The sequence below is a fragment of the Sarcophilus harrisii genome, chromosome 1, assembly GCF_902635505.1.
Source record: "Sarcophilus harrisii chromosome 1, mSarHar1.11, whole genome shotgun sequence".
Lineage (NCBI taxonomy): Eukaryota > Metazoa > Chordata > Mammalia > Dasyuromorphia > Dasyuridae > Sarcophilus > Sarcophilus harrisii.
Window position 1 is genome coordinate 20,637,239 of NC_045426.1, and position 15,975 is coordinate 20,653,213.

The 15,975-nt window shown below is 39.2% G+C and overlaps 1 long non-coding RNA gene across 2 annotated transcripts in view; it reads right to left on the reverse strand.

Moving 5' to 3' along the window:
- LOC116421651 overlaps positions 1-10,717 on the reverse strand; it is an 83,999-nt gene extending 73,282 nt beyond the window's left edge. For both annotated transcript variants that reach the window (XR_004232127.1, XR_004232129.1), the window contains exon 1: positions 10,535-10,717. This is a non-coding gene — a long non-coding RNA (uncharacterized LOC116421651). The remainder of the gene's footprint in view (positions 1-10,534) is intronic.
- Between the last annotated feature and the right edge of the window lie 5,258 nt (positions 10,718-15,975).

Below are 15,975 nucleotides of genomic sequence, written 5' to 3' on the forward strand. Positions count from 1 at the left end.
TGTTAGGATGAGCCAAACCTAGGTTCATTCTCTTAACACTTAAGGCACTGGAGGAAGGGGGAACAAGGAAGAGAACAAAGATTCTAAATTTGGTGATTCCATTTCTCAGGGCTCACTCCTGAGCTTCTCTGATGCTCGCCAAGTTTGTCTAGAAGCATTGTCCTGGATGGCAGACTCTCTGAGACCCTGAAGTCCTTATTCAGATTGGCTCTGAAAAAGCAGAATCCTTCCTGAGTCTAAAGGCCCTGCCTTGCCTACCATGATGTTCAGAAGCAACAGTATAATAAGTGTTGTAATCTGAGCACAGTCCTAAAAATAAAACAGATGTTGGAAGGGGGGAACTACAATGTTAACTTCTGAGAAGTTGAAAGCCCTGGAGTAGAGCTTCCAATTATCACTTTCCAAGGCCTCTTCCTATTGTATCTGCTTAGATAGGCACTTCAGGGAAAGAAATTCTCTTCTGTCTATTCATGCCCAAATGGACCGATTGAGAAACTTAGTAAAATATACTGTGTGGATACAGACAAAGATGAGTATGGGGAGGAGGGGAAGTCTTCCTTTTTTGCTAACATTCCCCTTGACAATGCAGCAGTGCTATGAGAGCCCTTGCTGAGCTAATGACAGCAAGCCTAATTAAAGAATAATTAAAATATGGAAAATCATTTTTTCCACCTCTGCCTCCCATTTTTCTTAAGCAGAGCCAGGGGACTTGTCCTGCCATAGTAGTGGTTGATCCTCCTCTGGAAGAGGTCACCAAAGGAAAAAGAAAAGCCCAGAGAGGCTATGAGAGGGAGCAGAGCTTGTCCAGCCAGCTGGAGGACAAACTGAATTGCTGAAAGTCTCAAATGACTAGTGCTGGCTCTTAACTAGAGAGCAAAAGCATGGGATTCTATTGCTCTCAACTCATCCTTTCCTAAATAAATGTATATTCCTCTATGTATTTAAAATAAATCCATCTACTGCAAGAGGACTTGTAGTAAGTACATTTAAAAAAATGTGTTGTTTCATATATATAAAAGTTCGTTAAGTTGTGCTTTAATATGCCTCTCTTTGTTAGATTTTAGTCAGAGTACCAGCGGGTGTTTTGTGTGTGTGTGTGTGTGTGTGTGAGAGAGAGAGAGAGAGAGAGAGAGAGAGAGAGAGAGAGAGAGAGAGATTTGGACAGTTCCATGTTCATACCACTATGATGTAGTGGAAAGAAGAGGGCTGAATTTTAATTCAGAAAGTTAAGGTTGGAATTCCCCCTTACCATACACTACCTGTGTGATGTTGGCAAGTCTCAGCCTCTCAGTAATCTGGCCAACTCTCTGTAACTGATACTTTCAGAGAAGGTACTGATATATAGGAATTTCTTATAGCAATGAAATCATAGGTATATTTCTGATTCTACAATGATAGCTCTAAAAATGGAGGAAACTCAAAGTCTATGCTGTTCAAAGCCATTATTTTACAAATGAGGAACCTGACAATCAGGAAAATGGGAGCTATTTACCCAAAGTGGTAGGGAACTGGACTGTCACTGTCAAAGGGCATTGAGCTGAACTAGACTACAGGAAAGGGAGAAAAAGAATTTGATTCACTTCTGCAATGGAGTATTTGTAGCATGACCGAAAGCTAGAGCTCTTCTCCCTCCCGAATTGTTAAGGAAGTGAAACGCCACTGATTAGACTTAGCTAATAGCAAATTCTGTGGAATCTTCCCTCTGGAACCATTGGTGCAACTCAATTGCGACCACTATTTCCACAAGCTAATAGAATTGTCCTTCGAATTCAGAGTACCCAATGAAATTGCCAGCAGAGATTTGGATATCTCCCAAGAGAAGGTCTGGATCCTTGGAAAGGTGACTCTCAGTGATCTCTGACCCAGAGCTTTCCTGGCCCTGCCTATCAGGCAACATCTATCACCACTAAAGACAGGGGTCTATAGTGCAACATTTAGGGCAACATTTCCCAAGAGGTAAAATCCAGACAATAGCCAGGCACCAGCTAATTTCCCAACTGAAAGTTGGTTCTTGGTTCTGTTTAAGGGTCTTTTAAGTGACCAATGCTTATCCTTTGAAATCAAATTTCTATGGATCCATTTCATTTAGACCTGACCAAGCCCAGTAGAGCAATTTCAACCAGGGAAAAATAAAACAAAACAACAGTCACAAAATCTGTAAATAAATCACTTTGTAGTTTCCAAGCTCTCTGTGGAGAGAGCTCCACAGCTCTCTGTGGCCCTGCTTTCATGGTGTCAATGTATATAGATCCAGTCTCAAAGCCAAAGGGTCCCAAGACTACTCTTTAAGACTATAAGTTGCTGTTTGTGGCAGCCCTGTTTGTAGTGGCTAGAAGCTGGAAACTGAGCGGATGCCCATCAATTGGAGAATGGTTGGGTAAATTGTGGCATATGAATGTTATGGAATATTATTGTTCTGTAAGAAACGACCAGCAAGATGAATATAGAGAAGCTTGGAGAGAATTACATGAACTGATGCTAAGTGAAATGAGCAGAACCAAGAGATCATTATATACTTCAACAACGATACTGTATGAAGATGTAATCTGATGGAAGTGGATTTCTTTGACAAAGAGACCTAATTCAGTTTCATTTGATCAATGATGGACAGAAGCAGCTACACCCAAAGAAAAAAAACACTGGGAAATGAATGTAAACTGTTTGCATTTTTGTTTTTCTTCCCGGGTTATTTCTACCTTCTGAATCCAATTCTCCCTGTGCAACAAGAAAACTGGTTTGGATCTGCACACATACATTGTATCTAGGATATACTAGGACATATTCAACATATATAGGACTGCTTGCCATCTAGGGGAGGGGGTGGAGGGTGGGAGGGAAAAATCGGAACAGAAGTGAGTGCAAGGGATAATGTTGTAAAAAAAATTACCCTGGCATGGATTCTGTCAATAAAAAGTTACTATAATAAAAAAAAAAAAGACTATAAATTGCCGAGAAGGTGGCAACCTGCATTGGTAAAGAGAGTTTGCATACCTGTGAGTTTCCTATACCAATAAATTCACAGCCCTCGTCTCTATTCCTATCTAATCTCTTGTGAGACCTTAAATGCAGACTAGAGGTTTTCCTACATGGTTCAGTGGTATTATGGGACAGAGAGAAAGAAGTTGGGGGAGAGAGGACAGATGGGAATAAAGAGCAATCAGAACACATTAGGCCTTGCTCAGGATCCCCTCAGCACTTAGGGACCCCATCTGCTCTCCTAATTGTCACTTGTTTATGCTGCTTTATAGGCATTTTTCCGGTTTAGCCACGCTTGTGTGGGTAGCATAAGGAACAACAAAGGATGATGGGGATGGCACTGACAGCAGTCAGAAAGACCTAGGGTTAAGCCCTGCCTCTGACCCATATTAGATGCCGGATGTCGTATACTGTTCAGTGCCTCCAGTACCTCTCTAAGAAATTATTTTGAGAGAGATCAGTATAATGAGCAGAGTGCCAGATTTGGACTCTAGATATCTTGGGTTCAAATCTCACCTAAGACATTTACTAGCTCCATGAACTTGGGTAACTAACTTAACCTTTGTCTGCCTCAGTTGCCTTAACTGTAAAATGAGGAGACCAGATGAGACTTAAGCTAATTCTTTATATCTGACATTCTAAGGACTTTGAATCATAAGGAATTAGTCAACACATATAGATGGTTGATTCTGAGTTTGCCTACTGCCTAAAAACTGCCATGATATCACTTAAGGAGAAAGACTGTGACATTTCTTGTGTCCTTCATGTGCAGTCTTGTTTATGTAGCTACTTCAGAAATGTTTGCTATATCAAATTGCATCAGTAGCACTTAGAATAGGGTAAAGGATACTGTTGGCCAGTGAAATGGGCTGATATAGGAACCACAACTCCCAGAATCCTCCCTGGATCTGCCCTCTGCACCACTTGGGCTGTCCCAGGTTGTAAAAATCCACTTCCCCAAGGCTGAAGAGCTAGCTTTCTTTGGAATGTGGACCCCCTCCCCAAACTCCAAACCTATAGTTGATAAGTGTTTTGTTTTATTTTGTTAAAAGGAAGATAATTGAAGGAGGATAGAAATCTTTCTTTCTTGTACCTCTTTGCTTTTGAGCCAAGGTAAGATTCCAATTATGTGCTTCCTTTCTCCTATAGTGGACCACATCACCCCCATCACTTCCACCTTAAATCCCTCCATTGTTTCTCCCTCTCTTCTCTCCCTCTCTTCTCCCAAAGTACCAAATTAAACTAAGCTATTTCTAGAAAGAAAGATCGTTAGCTCCTCTCAGAACAGATACATGCTGGAAAAGGAAGGCATTCTTAATTCTTTCTACATTGATAATAATGATAAGAAATAGTTCACAGTTCAATATTTTGAGCTTTGTAGGGCATATCACTTAAAACAAACTTATAAGGTAGGGAGAATACCATTATATCATTTGACAGATGAGAAAACTGAGCTTCAAAAAATATAAGTGAGCTTTCCACTATTTGAGAAAAGATTTAATTTGTATCTTCAGGGTTCAAATATCTAGTGCCTAGAATGGTGGCTCACACATACTAGGCGCTTAGCTGGGTTGATTCATGTTGAAGTGAATTGAATTGGTTAACACATGGGGCCCCATAAATAGAATGGAGACCCAGATGGACCCCCAGGGTCAGGATGGAGGGATAGGATTCATCATATAGTCACCTTGTACACCCATTAAATTGGGAGAGAGGGCCAGGGTCACTGTAGGGAGATAAAGGTTTCAAAATTCAACCTCATCCACTTTTTCATTTTGCCTAGGGCCCACCCCAGCATCTGTCTCCATTTGTTCCCATCCAAAATGTCATTATGCTCTCTGTTTGTCTTACCTTCTGCTGGGGAAAAAAGTAATGGAGAGAACAGGTGCCTACTTTCCTTTGACTTTGCTCTAGAATGCTGTCAATATTAATTTAATTAGCTTTTGCATAATCATAGGTTTACCATTTCCAAGTCTAATTTATTTTAATGCTGTTTGTACTGATTTGATGATTAAAGGGCTTGCTGGAGCCTTTGTTTCCATTCAAACATATTTATCATCATTTTAAAAAGTTCGTTGTTGTTTTCTCTTTAGGGTACAAATAAGACATGTCAGATGAGGATGGGTAATTTCATTTGGAGCTTCCCTGCTGGGGGTTTTTTCCCTCCCTCCAAAATTTTTTATTTGTCGATCTTATATCAAAATGGCAGGGGCAATCTGCCATGAAATCAGTGGTTTTTTTATGTTAACAGTTTGGAAGTAATCCCAGAATTTGTTGTATGTCCTCATGTTCAGGGCCTACCACATCCAACTGCCAGCCTCATAGAGATGACTAGAAATTTCACGTCAGCTACTGGTTGGGAAAGTGATTGGGACAGCATATGAAGAATCATTTTATTTTCATTATGCTCAATGTCTTTTTAAAACTCTTTCTCTCTTCTTTCAGCTCTCTTCTACCTTTTCATCCAGGGCCATCTTCAGTCATCCTGATCTATATCTTGCCATTGAACACAGATGGCTCTGGAGGGGAAAGTGAGGTGGGTGACTTTGCCCAGCCCTCCCTCACTGCAATCCAATTCACTTGCATGTCACGGCATCACTTCCCTGATGTCGGTCTTCTTCGAGAATAAGAAACAAACAACAACAATAACAATCTTTAATAATAATTTAGGATATTTTTTAAACTGTGAGTTTTGACCCCACGTAGAGTTGCATAATTAAATGTAGGGCTTGAAAATTATGATTTATTAACAGTAAATGTTTGGTTTGTATACCTATTTTATATAACTATATACCCAGAGTCATGTAAAAATTTCTTGAGCAGAAAGGGTCTTGAGTAGAAAAAGTTTAAGAAGCTCTGATTTAGAAAGCATGCTTTTTAATTTTCATCAAACAGAATTCAATGTCAATGAGAAAAGAAGAATTGGAATATATTAAACTCTGGGAATCCAAATGGAAATGGGCTTTGTTGATGAGGTTAAGAGAACTCACAGCTGATGGTAATTGTGATTGACTGACCCTACTCAGGTCATGAGAGAAGGTCAAGATGGTCTCCTAATACTAGTATTCAGTAGAGCAGGCTCTCAAGTGCCGTATCCAGGGATGTTCCATAGAATTCCATTTTTTTTTTTTTTGGAATATAGAAAATATACGGAAGAAAGAAACTCAGTAATTTAATTAATATGAATATGTACAAATAATAGAATATGATTTAATCTATTTTGTTGGAATTAGTTTATGTTTCCTTAGTTAAGAATTATCATACCAGGGGTAGCTACATGAGTCAGTAGATAGAGAACTGGTCTTGGAGTAAGGAAGACTCATCTTCCTGAGTTTAAATCTATCTTCAGACACTTACTAGCTGCGTGACTCTGGATATATTACTTAACCTTGTTTGCCTCAGTTTCCATATGTATAAAATGAGCTATAGAAGGAAATGCCAAATCTCTCCAGCATCTTTGCCAAGAAAATCCCATGTGATATCACAAAGACACAACTGAAATGACTCAACAACGCTTTGGCTTTCCATCCTATTTCTATGACTTGCTGTGTCTGGTCATCCTCTTGAAGCATAAGTTTCTTTATTTAGAAAAGGACAAGTTGGAGAATGGTTGAATAAATTGTGGTATATGAAAATTATGGAATATTACTGTTCTGTAAGAAATGACCAACAGGATAATTTCAGAAAGGCCTGGAGAGACTTACATGAACTGATGCTGAGTGAAATGAGCAGGACCAGGAGATCATTATATACTTCAACAACAATACTATATGATGACCAGCTCTGATGGACCAGGCCATCCTCAGCAATGAGATCAACCAAATCATTTCTAATGGAGCAGTAATGAACTGAACTAGCTATGCCCAGAAAAAGAACTCTGGGAGATGACTAAAAATCATTACATTGAATTCCCAATCCCTATATTTATGCACACCTGCATTTTTGATTTCCTTCACAAGCTAATTGTACAATATTTCAGAGTCTGATTCTTTTTCTACAGCAAAATAACTTTTTGGTCGGGTATACTTATTGTGTATCTAATTTATATTTTAATATATTTAACATCTACTGGTCATCCTGCCATCTAGGGGAGGGGGGGGGGTAAGAGGTGAAAAATTGGAACAAGAGGTTTGGCAATTGTTAATGCTGTAAAATTACCCATGTATATATCATGTAAATAAAAGGCTATTAAATTAAAAAAAAAAAAGGACAAAAAATACTTACACTGGCTCCCAGGGCTGTCGTTAGTTAACCACTGAGTGAATTATAAAGAGCTCTACAAATGCTGTCTATTCAGAATGATAACAATAACCATCATAGCAAATGTCGTCCCCAGATGCATCTCAAGTGAATGCATGGGCAAGGAGCAGGCAGACTCTCTCAAACAGTTTTTTAGTGCTGAACCTCATCACACCATCTATTGAAAATTATAGACAATAGAAGCTTCTATTATATTTATGACTGATGTACTAGGAAAGCAGCATGTGATGAGGTAGGAAAAGAAGCATTCTTGAAGTTTCCCTCAGGCAAAATGTGTCTAACATGGACAGTCCAATTGTACAATTTTCAGGTAGATCTTACTAGGGAGACAATCATACAGGGGAAAAGTCTGCTGAAAATTGACATTAAGGAAATTATTAAGTGGCGAGGTAGATGTGGATTTTCATAGATTTCCAATGTAAAATTCAAACCAAAGATGAATTCCCTCTTGGCAATGAAGATATACCTGTTCAGAGATGTTCCTAGTCATAGGCATTAAATGGCTGACCATAAATATCTTCTCAGTGAAATACAGAACAATGAAAAAGATTGAAACTACCCACACTGAAGAAACAAAGTAGATGAAAGGTACTTATTGCGCAGAGTGTAGCATATGCAGTTAGGTAGACAACCCATTGAAAAATTCATCACTGGGGGCAGCTAGGTGGTGCAGTGGATAGAGCACCAGCCCTGAAGTCAGGAGGGCCTGAGTTCAAATCTGATCTCAAATCACACTTAATACTTCCTATCTGTGTGACCTTGGGCAAGTCACTTAACCCTAATTGTGAAAAGAAGGAAGGAAGGAAGTGAGGGAGGGAGGGAGGAAGGAAATGAGGGAGAAAGGAAGGGAGGGAGGGAGGGAGGAAGGAAGGAAGGAAGGAAGGAAGGAAGGAAGGAAGGAAGGAAGGAAGGAAGGAAGGAAAGGAGGAAGAGAGGAAGGGAGGGAGGGAGGAAAGGAGGGAAGAAGGAAGGGAGGGAGGAAGGAAAATTCATCACTGAGTATAGGAAGGAAGGAAAAATCCATCACTGAGTATATCTGGGATAGCTACATAGCAGGTAGACAATGGGCTGAGTCTAGAGTTTAGTAATACAAGAACAGGACAGATTATTTTGGGGAAGTTGTTTTGTATGATATAAAGAAAACTGATGCTGACAGACTTTAGAACTCTATTATTAATCAATCATGACTTCAGAGGAGTGATAGCAAAACAACCCTTTTCCTTTTATCACAGAGGTGATAGAACATATATGTGGAATGAGACATATTATGAGACATGGATAATTGTTTGTGTCACTTTGTTTGGCATATTTGGCATAGGAGATAATGAACTAGAGTAGAAGTCAAGAAAATCTGGGTTCAAACCCCATTTCTGACATGTACTGTATGACTCTGGACAAGTATCAACATCCTAGTGCTTTCGGCAAGACTCTAAATTGCAAAGGAAGGTGTTAAGTTGTAAAGAGCAATGGGAAAATTCATAGACCACATAAACAATGTACAACTTGTATTGTTTGTGATGATAATGACATGTCTGATCAGATAGATCGGCTGAATGATGGGAAAAAGGGATGGGCCAATGTTGTGTGGAGAATAAGATAAGAGATACTCAAGTAGTAACTTGGAGCAGCAAAGACAGAGAACAGGAAGATGAAGTCTTCTGATAGAGGGGTTAGATCTCTATTAAGGATTTATGGGAAAGCATGCAAAAACTCACATGCTGTGAGAGGTATGGAGAAGTGGAGACATGAATGAGCAGAGAGAGGAAGAATAATGTCTTACTTTGAAATAGTAGGGTAAATAAATAACAAAGTTCTACATATATTCTCTTATTTGATACTCTGGATAAACTTTCTCAGCAAGCTCTAGTTATCCCCACTTTACAGATAAGGAAAATAAGGCTGGATTATTAAGGGATTTTTTTTTCCAGGATTGTTAAGTGACTTGCAGGTGACATATGTATGTATGGTAGCATCTATGGTGGGCCTTTAGTAGATGCTTTTCTGAATCTTAAATTTAGGGCTTTTCCATTATTCCATCTAGACATCTCACTAAAGGAAATCATGGATCTGGGGAGGTATTAAGAGCCAAGTCTCGTCTTTGAGCAATTGTAAAAGAGAATGCTAAATCACTTTAATGATTTTTGCAACTGGATCATAAGCAAGAAGGTCAAAATAGTCTGTGGCCCAACTGCTTCTCACTGCCCCTCACCATACTACCTCTTTGACCCTGGTCAATTTAAAAAATAGAGCTGAAACTTATTCTCCAGCTTCGAGACTACTAGACTACATCATCCACCAGTTTTCTGATAGAATCAAAATCTCATCCATTTGGCCACTGATATTGAAAAGAGGACATCATTTTTGTTTTCCTGTGGCTCTGTTACTATTCTTCTTCCTCCCTAGGCTAAAATTTTGCTCCCTAACCACCACTACCCCATATATGCTTTCTCCCTCTATGAGAATATGAGAACCTTGATGTCAAAGACTGCTTTGCTTTTGTATTTGTATACCCAGCACTGAGCACAGCATCAGGGACATGGTATCCTTTCCCCTTTATTTTCCAGAGAGCTATCCATTATAAAGCAGAATTTGTAAGGAGAAAGAAAAGAGAAGAAAAACCAGCAAAGCAATTAACACACTAATTATATATGTATTTGTGTATTTATATATATAATATATATATATGAACATATACATAGATGTTTTACGCCATGCTCCATGTCCATTGGCCTCCCAGTTATGCAAAAGGGCAGAAGGGTAAGGAAATAGTTTCTCATATATCTTCTGTAGACCCAAATTTGCCTTCATAATTTCACAATTTTTTATTATCAATTGTCTTGCAGTTTCTGTTCCTTCCATTTCTATTGTTATAGCTATTGTGTATGTTATTCCCTGGTTCCTCTTGCTTCAGTTTGTATCAGTTTATTTAAATCTTCCCATGCTTCTCTGCCGTTATTATGTTTGCTATTTCTTACAGCACGGTAATATTTCATTACAATCACGAACCTCAATTTGTTTATCCATTTGTTTAATCACTCCCCTTTACTAACACAGATAATTGAAAGTTATTTATAATGGCGCTTTCTGGAAATAGCTTTTGAGGCCGAGATCTAAAGACAACAACGATCATAAGACAAAGTCGAAGAAGCAGAACAGAGGTCTGGGGTCCGATCACCGATGACCTGCATTAATGGCTTATAGTAAGCGAAGTTATTGAATTTGTCTTCCATTCATTTTAATTGTTTACAGCATCCTATAACAGCATGTATTCAACTCAATGGATTCCAATAATTCTTACCTTTACTGATTTCCAATCCTTTCAGGGAACAAGAATACTCACAGATACTCATGGAGACCCATGGGGGGAACCAATAGAGACAAGTGTGGCATGGCTTTCTTAGTGGTCCAGAATTTAACAATATAGGGGTGTTTCACATATCTGTGACTTGGCTGTAGTTGGTTAGGGGGTCATGGTAGCCCATTTAAGTTGTCATAGATACATTAGAATGTAAGAGCCCATGAGTAGAGATTAGAATTCTTTACCCCCACAATGGCTGGCCCCTAGTAGAGCTAAGTAAAGACTTGCTGTTTGAGTCTCGGACAGATAGTACAGCAGCATATCATAGACAGGGCACGTTTGCCCTTGACAGACACAAGTCTTGTTCATTTCCTGGGACTTCATTTCCTCATCTGCAAAATTAGGGAGTGAGCTGCCAGAGTTTCTTTTAGTTACAAATTGATGGCCCTATGATTGATAATTCTAGTATTTGCTGTTTGATCTTTATAAAGGCCCTTTCCTTTCCAGAATCTCCATTTTCTCATGTATATAGGGAAGATTTGGGAGATCAAGAAGGGGAAGGAGTATTGGTCAGCATTAGTAGAATGATAACTGAAAACAGAGGAGACAATGTTACTTAATTCCTGTGTTCTTAGGGTTTTTAGTTCTCCCCTAAGGAAAATGACCCAGGAGCTGCAAAGGGCAGAATAAAATGATAAAATACTTAATGGGGACTTGAAGCCTAATATTAAGAAAGTGACAATCTGAGAATACCCAGCTGCCTTGATTTGAAGTCACGTGAGGTGAGAGAGAGGGAACAAGCACTTAGAAGATGCCTATTGTGTGGAGGGCAGTGCAAAGCAGTAGTTAATACCTCCTTAAGAAATAAAAAAGGAATATATCTTAAGATCCTGGGAAATACACACACATATATAACACACAGAGAAACACACATGTACAAACACATAGACATAAATGCACAGAGAAACACATTTGCACACACACACACACACACACACACCTGGTGAGTGATTGCTGATGTCCTATCAGTGATGTTTGGGGAGCTCAAGGAAATGGAGGAAGCATTCCCGGACTGGAGAAGACTACATGTGGTCCTGATTTGCAACAGAAGGGAAGAGCCTGAAAATCATGGGACATTAAGCTTAACCTGAATCCACAGAACCTAATAGAAATGGGGCTCCTTGTTTTCTCCTTTTGCTTTCTTCCTTTGTCCCCTACCTTCCATCTCCATCTCTTCCATTCTATTTTCTTTTTTCTTTATCTAGTCAATCCCTTAGGGCTTTGGGGGCTCTGCAGGTTGCCAGATTGGGTATTATTATTATCAGTATTTACTATTAAAACCACCATTTCCCACAAATTGCTGGAGCCATAGCTTTTGGGGACTGGGTTTCTGATTTCATCAATATGGGGAATTCCCAGTGAGGTAATTCTATCCACAGAAATAGATTGGCACCTCCCCTATAATTTAGAGAGGTGTCTAGGGTACTAAAAAATGAAATAACTCACCCAGAGTCACACATCCCCTCTGTTTCAAAAGTAGAACTTAAACTCTACTCTTTCTTGAGGCAGCTGGGTAGTGTCATGGATTGAGCATTGGACCTGGATAACCCAAATTAAATCCAGCTATAGGAACTTAATAGCTATGGGACTTTGGACAAATCACTTAACCTTTGTTTACCTCAGTTTCCTCCACTGTAAAAAGGAGAATAATAACATCGTTACCTTTCAGGGTTGCTGTGAGCATCAAATTAAAGTAGGTACTATCTAAATGCTTACTCCCACCACCATCTAACTCTAAGGGCAGCTTTCTATCCACTGTTGTCAACTGACTCAAACAAAAGATTCAAATTCTGAAACAGACCTAGAGAAAGACCTGCCCATGGATAAATGCTAGGATGGGACCCTGTGAGAGAGCTCAGCCAGTGGCCAGGTGCCAATCACCTTGGCACTGAGATTTGTGGGATTGAAGAGAATTTTTCTTAGTCCCAGGGAACTCAGCCGACCTGCCAGGCCCTTGAGAATTTGCCTTGCCTGTTTGGGGAAGATAGTTGGTGGTTGATGGCTATCTGCAGTCCAAGACTCCTTTGATAATTCAAATGCTATTTCAAATGCACCTAATTTACCATTTGCTATATGACTTCCTGTCTCTTGCCTTTGGAGTAAGAGCTTGTCCTGCAACAGCAGTTAAGGAAGTCGGTGCTTTTTTGGAATAACAGCTGCCTGCGCTTAGATTTGTAATATCTTCAAAATGCAGGTGGACTGAGAAAAAGCTCATGAAGGTCAGAAGCCCGCAGCGCCACTCATCTCAGAAATACAGTTTATGGCCTGGGGCTGTATGTAATCTTTTCTCCACATGATCCATTGAACTGGCATAACTTGGAATCACAGGAATCGAAATCAGAAGGAGACTGATGTGAGCAGTCTGATACTGCCCTTGATTTAACATATTCCCTCTCTGCTCCATTCACAGAGGAGGTATGTCCGTAAAATCTTTGCTGCAAATAATAGATGAGGCAACTGGGCTTCTGGGGAAAAGGCGCTGATTGGGAGTGAGAAGAACTGAGTTCCAATTTCGGCTCGGCCTCTTATCCCTGCTGGGACTTTGGGACAGGTCTCTGTCCCCTTTGGGTCTGTTTTTTCATCTACAAAGTGAGTGTATCTGGCTCTTCAGAACCCCATTTGCTATTTTCCTGGCAAGCTTGTTGGAATGGTTGGCCTTCTCCTTCTCTGGGTCATTTGACAGATGAGCAAATTGAGGCAGACAGGATTAAATGACTTGCTAGGGGTCACACAGCTAGTAAGTGTCTGAAGTCAGATTTGAACTCGGGAAGAATCTTCCCGACTCCAGACTCACTGTTCTAGCCACTGTTCTGCTTAGCTTCCAAAACGCTCTTCAGGCTCTACATTTATGATCTTGGGATTTAGACTTACTCTATCATCTCAGAGTTCCTCCTAGAGTACTCAGAGAGTACTCTATCATCAGTAATCAGGAACAGTGATGAAGTGATAGAAACAAAGGTAAGGTTGTTTATTTTTTTTACTCAAGGAAAAAAATCCTAACAATTTAGGGCTATTCATAAGTAAAATAAGCTGCCTCAGCACATTTCTCAGCACTAGAGATCTTCGAGGAGAGGCTGGATAACACTGGGAGGTGCTTTATACTAGTATATATATATATTACACACAAACACACACACACTAATATATACAAAATATAATATATTTTATACATTTTCCCAGCCTGGGTTGAACTTAATGGTTGCTAAGGCCCCTTCAGCCTCTGAAATTTTATGATTCTGTGATTCTCAGGGACCATCTCTTACTGCCTGTTATTTGACAAAGTTGGAAAGGGACTCACTTAAAGTCACACAGTTAAATAAGTGGGAAAGTCAGTGCCAGAATAAGATCTCCTGATTCTTGACTTGATGAAATGTTTAGTTATGCATCTGGATGTTAAAAACTTGGCTCTGGGACTGAAGGAGCACCAGGGAGCTTTGGGGATGAGAAACCTAGGTCTAAGTCTTGGTTCTGCTCCATGTAACTTGAAATCATCAAGGCAGTTAATGGTGCATTGGCTGCTGAGTTTGGAGTCAGGAAGACCTGAGCTCAAATTCAGCCTCAGACATTCACTAAGTAAGTCAAAATAACTCACTTAATATGTCTGTCTCAGTTTCTTCAACTGTAAAATGGGAGAATAATACTAGCACCTACCTCCCTGGGTTGTTTTAAGGATCAAAGGAGATTAAAGCATTTAGCATACTTCTTAGAACATAATAGGTGCTAAATGAAGTTTTGTTTCCTTCCCTCCTGCCCCATATCAAGTGGCCTTCTTTGGTCCTAGGATGGAACTGACAAAACTTATACCTTTCTCAAAAGGGTGTTTTATGGATATCGCAGGAATTCCTTAAAGAGGCTAGTTTAAGAGGTCTTCCAGGAGAGGCATCCCGATCAAGGGACAGCACCAGTGTAGAGTGCAAGCTCATTTACACACATAATAAAGGTGGGGAGACAGAAGAATATAAGCAGAATTCCCTCATAAAAGAGCCAAAAGTGGTGTAGGGGACAAAAGCTTGCAGAAAGACCCAAATTATCCAAAGGATATTTACAGATGAAATTCAGGACCTAGATAACAAACATATGTAAAATAAAATGATCTGAGTTTTTGTGTGGTATGGTGTGGTGTATGTGTGTGTGTATATGTCTGTATATGTGTGTGTATGTGTGTGTATATGTGTGTGTGTGTTAATGGGCTACAAGTTCCATGAGTCAGAGATGTCATATTGCATTCCCTTCCCCGCCCCTCAAAAAAGCTAATGATATTTCTGGTACATTAAGTGAGGCAATATGTTCAAGAATAGGCGGTTGACTATCCCGATGAATATTTCCTCAGTCAGAACACATCTGAAATATTTTGCTCACTTCTGGGTGCTAGAGTTTAGCAAAGGCATTTATAATCTCAAGAGAGACAAGAGAAATGTTTTAAGATCATGACATATAAAAATCACTTAAAGAGATGTTTAAGAATTTGAAGATCTGTGCATGGAAAAACAATCAGACTCTTCTTTTCGTCCCTGGATACCCGAACTAAGGGCAGCTCTTGGAAGATGCAAAGAGGTATAAGAGAAAGCTTCTTAACAGTGAGAGACATCCCAAAGCAGAGGAACTGCCTTAGAGAATAGTGGCACTCTTTTCTACCATCTGCTGCCACTCTTTAACCAATACCTAAGTGAATGCTTATCAAGTCATGTGATTTACAATCGAAGGATTCCAGTTCACATTCTGGCCCTTGATCCATGAACCTATCACTCTATTTGTAAAAGAGAATCTCATGCAGCCATCAGTTGTAGAAGATGTTTTGAGGTCCTTTATATATTTGATCAATTATCAATGATGTTGATAATGGCATTTATACAGCTCCTTAAGGTTTTTCTGTATGTTATATCCTTTAATTTTTTCCAAGTAAGTTATATCCTTTTTTTCTGTATGTTTTCTGTATGTTATATCTTTTAATTTTTTTCCCTGTATGCTATATCCTTTTTTCTGTATGTCTTCTGTATGTTATATCCTCTAATTTTCCCCTGCATGTTATATCTCTTTTCTTTTGTTAAATTTATTAAAACTTTTTATTTTTTAAAACATAGACATGGATAATTCTTTAAAATTAATACTTGCAAATTCTTTTGTTCCAATTTTTCTCCTTTTCCCCCACCCCCTCCTCTACATGGCAAGTAGTTCAATATTTGTTAAACATGGTATAAGTATATGTTAAATTCAATATATGCAAACATATTTATAAAATTATCTTGTTGCACAAGAAAAATCAAATCAAACCAGAAAAAATGAGAAAGAAAACAAGATGCAAGCAAACAATAAGAAGAGTGAAAATGCTATATTGCTAACCATACTCAGTTCCCACAGTCCTCTCTCTGGGTGTAGATGGC